The 5000-nt window shown below is 27.8% G+C and overlaps 1 protein-coding gene and 1 long non-coding RNA gene across 2 annotated transcripts in view; one reads left to right on the forward strand and one right to left on the reverse strand.

Annotated features, from left to right (window-relative positions):
- LOC146872363 (uncharacterized) overlaps window positions 1–2332 on the forward strand; it is a 94590-nt gene extending 92258 nt beyond the window's left edge. Inside the window, exon 4 of the long non-coding RNA XR_014983369.1 lies at window positions 1702–2332. This is a non-coding gene — a long non-coding RNA (uncharacterized LOC146872363). The remainder of the gene's footprint in view (window positions 1–1701) is intronic.
- Window positions 1–5000, reverse strand: part of LOC118450601 (zinc finger protein 131-like) — an 89842-nt gene that overhangs the window by 17467 nt on the left and 67375 nt on the right. The gene's annotated exons all lie outside the window — the stretch shown is intronic.

Raw genomic sequence — 5000 nt, forward strand, 5'->3', positions numbered from 1 at the left:
GCAAGGTGCACGAAAATTTTAAAAGTTTTTACAAGAAGAATATGATAATAGGATGATAATTGTTATATAAGGGGATAAGTGGGAGAGATAGGGAGAGGCCATGACGTTAGGGGGATGTTATAATGAGAGCTTTTACATTTTCATTAGCTCTTGAACTTTATTGACTCTGATTAGCATTAATAACGGAATATAATAACAAGAGCATCGGACCATAATGGTACTTTTAAAAAAATATTACGTATATTTAACTCGTTCGTGAAGTAAAGAAAAAAAGAAAAAAGAAAGAAAGAAATAGGAAAAAAAAAAAATACAAAAAAGATAGAAAATTCGAAGATTACATTTCGCGTTTTTATTTTCTCATAAATTGTAAATTATCATCGTACGAGTGAAACATTTCTTTAAAATATTGAAACGCGAATCAACTGATTAATAATTAATTTAATTATTTATTCGTTTATTTACTTTGTCGTTATTGGTTCAACTCGTGTAGAAGTTTAAAAAAGGGGGAAAAAAAATTAAGACTACTGATCGAATGAAGAAAGAAAAAAAAAAAAAAAAGAAAAAAAAACAGAAGAATAAAATACACGTCGGATTAAAGGGAGAAAAAGAACGAAAAATCAAACGCACAATAATTTCGTCGCTTATCGAAACGTATAAAACAATATTTCTGGTTACGATTCTTAATCGAAAAAAAAAAAAAGAAAAAAAAAGAGAAAAGAGAAAAAACAGAAACAAAAATTGATAATCTCGTAGGAGTAAGAAGAGCCATTTTCAATTTTTACTTTAAATTGTCGATTGCAAATTGAACGTTTGATAAAAAAGAAAAAAAAAAAAAAAGAAAAAAGAATCTATAACAAAACTCTTTCTCTCTCTTTCTATATTTTACGATAACAATAATTGATAAAATCGTGAGATCTAAATACTCCGTATCGAAATTCGAGAATATATAATTAATCGAAATCGTATTTAATAAGAGATAGTTTTTGAAATTTAATTTATATTAGGTTTGAATTAAAATGTTCTTTTCCTCTTTATTTTTCTTTTTTTTTTTTTGTTGTTGTTGTTGCTTACATTAAAATAAATTCGATCATCATATATATAGTTGAGATATATAGTTTGAGAGATTGTAATTTCATTTGCCATTTACTATAAAATCCGTCGATTATATTTTATATATATATATATATATATATATATATATATATATATATATATAAATCATTAACGATATAATACTTAATGAAAATTAAATCGTTATTAATTAAACTTAATCAAATCGTCAATTCTATAATATTTTTTCGTTGAAACGAGCCCGTTAGATATCAATACATAAATCTCGATCGTTATCGTTCACAATCAAATCCAATCGTTCGATCGCGTTTATCCTTACGTTCAATAACACAATGAACTTTTCCAAAGAGTTTTTTATTATTTCTTTCTTTTTTTTTTTTTTTTTTAAATCGTCATTCGTACGTGAAAATTTGTGTATGGGCGCGAAGGTCGGTGGAGGGAAGGGGGGAGAGGGGGAATGTTGGAGGGCTCAAAGAAAGAGAAAGAAAAAAGAAAAAAAGAAGAAGATAACGTTCGATAGAATTATTATTATTATTATTATTATTATTATTATTATTATTATTATTATTTATTTATTTATTTATTTATTTTTTTATTTTTTTTTATTTATTTTTTTTTTATTTTTTTTAGAACAAACAACGTGCAAACACGAAGGAAAAAAAGAAGAAGGAGAAGAAGAAGATGAAGAAGAAGAAGAAGAAGAAGAAGAAGAAAGAAAGTCAGAAAGAAAAGATAATAGAAAGAAAGAATATAAAATCGTTGAAAGGGCAAAAAGTTGGCTGCGACTGACATAATAATATAGCCCTACGATAAATCCCGTTTCTGATTCGTCTAGACGAACTTGTCCGACGAAACTGCAACACAGTTTGATGCAGTCTAAGAGGGATGGGTAACGGCTAGGGAATCGTGCAGAGAGAGTGTGTATGTGTGTGTCTGTGTCTGTGCCTGTGTGTGTGTGTGTGTGTGTGTGTGTGTGTGTGTATACGTATATCCATGTATCCGTGTCGTACGTCACCTTTTTAATCTCCCTATAAATAAAATAAAAGTAATGTTCACGTTCTTCTCTTTATTTCTTCGACAACTGAATAGACCGATTTAGCATAATATTTTCCTCGATTTAAAGGGTAAACAAAAATAATCGTATGTACTCGACATATCTACATAATATATATGTATATATATATATATGTATAAAACAAAGAAATAAGATAGTTTTACTTTATTTTCGAAAAGGATAATAATTTAATTTAAAATTGAAAATGTTTCAATTTTTGTTTTTCCTCTTAACATATTTCATTTCATGACTTTAGAATTCTTTTGTTAAGATCAAATAAAAAAAAAAAATTTCGAATTCATTTTCGACATTTCATTCATTATTTAAACGTTAAGAATAATTATCAATGTTATATTTGTAATCGCGTAGGAGGGGAAAAAAAAAGGAAAGGAAAGGAAAAAAAAAAAAGAAGAAGAAGAACATTCAACTCAGCGATTAACAATTTTCAAATAAATATTAAAACGAACGTTCAATTTCTAACGTTATTATATTGCGAAGATAAAAAAACAAAAAAAAAAAAGAAAAAAAAAAAAAAAAAAAAAAAAAAAACAATTATGTACCTACGATATATCCCGTCGACATAAATTATCATCGTGATTACATACATTTGACTTTTTATAAGAACGAATTTCTTGATTATTTCGAGATCGAAGATAGAAGGAAAAAAAAAAAAAAAAAAAAGAAAATATTCTCATGAAGGATTACATAAAAGTGAAGGGAAAGGGAGGAGATAAGATGGAGAGGGGGAGGAGAGTGGGATTGATTAGGAGGAAATAAAAAAAAAAAAAAAGAAAAAAAGAAACAGGTTAAAGAAAAAGAGAAAAAGAAAGAGAAAGAGAAAGAGAAAGATGATGAAAAAAGAAAAGAAAGAAAAAAAAAAGACAGAGAAAGAAAAAGAAATAATGAATAACGAAGTCGTCGAAGTAATTGAAAGGGGAAACGGAAAAATGGCAGAGAACGACAATTCGATTCTTTGAAATGAGAAACGTCGACGATACGTAAGTGTCCTCTTTCGAAGACTAAAAGGAGAGAGCGAGAGAGAGAGAAAGAGAGAAAGAAAGAAAGAAAAAAAAATGGAATAAAAGAAGACAAAAAATGAAAAAGAAAAATTCATAATCCATGATAAGGGACAAATGATCGATCGATCGTTTAAAATATAATATTAATGAAAGTTTTAATATAAATTAAACTTGTTAATTAATTTTTTCATAAATTATTTTCCTTTCCTTCCTTCTAACTTCCTCTCTTTTTTCTATATGTTGTTCCGTATATAGCCGATAATTTTTAACGCGTTTACGAATACATACATACACACATACATATATATATATATATATATATATATATATATATATGTGTGCGTGTGTCTATGTGTGTGTATTTATAATTAAAATAAATTAAAAGAATAAATGTTATAAACGGATAAGTAATATATTTAAGAAATTTTTCAATGGAAATAATTTTATTCTTGATTTATTCACTTTTAAAAATTATTATAACGTTTCAAAGGATCATTATTTTTTTTTCTTAGTAATTTAACACCATAAATGAATAATACGGACGACAAAATAGAAATAATCCGTCGCAATAACGAATTTCTCTCTCTCTCTCTCTCTCTATTTATCTCTATCTCTATCTCAATTTCTATTTCTATTTCTATCTCTATTTCTCTTACGAGATATAAACGATACGACGACGACGACGACGACGATGACGACGATGACGACGACGACGATTCCGAACATTTTACGTAGTAACAGCAGTGCATTAGATACATAACGCACTTTATTCCTACGTATGTAACTCTGTGCTATTTAAATGCAAATTTCTATCGTTAGATTGATAGATAGATCATCGATTGTAATTGTCCGATCGATCGAAGAGAATAACGTTACCGGTATTCCCATTTCAAATACCCATTAAATAGAAATTCTATGAACGCTTCCATTTGTAAAGGGATTTTACAAAACCATCGGAGTCTTATCGAACGTCTAGATAAACGGAGATAGAGATAGAAAGAGAGAGAGAGGAAGAGAAAAAGAAAACAAGAGAAAGATAGATAGAGATAGAGAGAGAGAGAGAGAGAGAGAGAGTTGTAATTTTTAAGTTGCAATTATTCATTCCATTTCTTTCATTCATAATTTTTATTACTTTATTATACATTTTTTTTTCAAAATAAATTCTCTCTCTCTCTCTCTCTCTCTCTCTCTCTCTCTCTTTCTCTCTATTTTTGTATCTATGGAAGGCGATTAAGATTTTCAAATTGGTTGATACGGAAAGAAAAATAAAAAAATAATAATGTTTGTACATTTGAATCTTAAAAAGAAGGGAAAAAAAAGAGAGGAAAAAAGAAAAGAAATTAAAAAGTTGGAAAAGGATAATCCGAAATTCATTCATTCATTCAAAAAAAAAAATATATATATATATATATGTATATATAATCTTATTCCGTCCCGTATCTTTCTTTTCCCCTTGAGGGATGGTATGAAAGATTTATCTCTAGCTTTAGCGAGACATTTTAAAACTATAAACGTCCAAATTTTGACGGATCATCCAACCATAAATGGTTCGTAATTAAGTCCAGTAGAACTCGTTATATATATATATATATAAAACATAGTTTAAACCGCGATAATGTGCCACAAGATAACAGATGAAAATTTATTTCTCTTTATCCTTTGTTAACCGACATTTTCTCTGTTACTACCGCAGATATTACATATATATATATATATATATCATATTATATATTATATATATAACGCGTTATACGTATATTGATAATAAATCGATCATTTGTAGAGGGCAAAAAGCAATATCCTCATTGATGTATCAAACTATACTCATCCCCTAAACCCTCCCCCCAACCCCTCCA

The sequence above is a fragment of the Vespa mandarinia genome, chromosome 20 (genome assembly GCF_050613455.1).
Source record: "Vespa mandarinia isolate Hongniang chromosome 20, ASM5061345v1, whole genome shotgun sequence".
Taxonomy (NCBI): domain Eukaryota; kingdom Metazoa; phylum Arthropoda; class Insecta; order Hymenoptera; family Vespidae; genus Vespa; species Vespa mandarinia.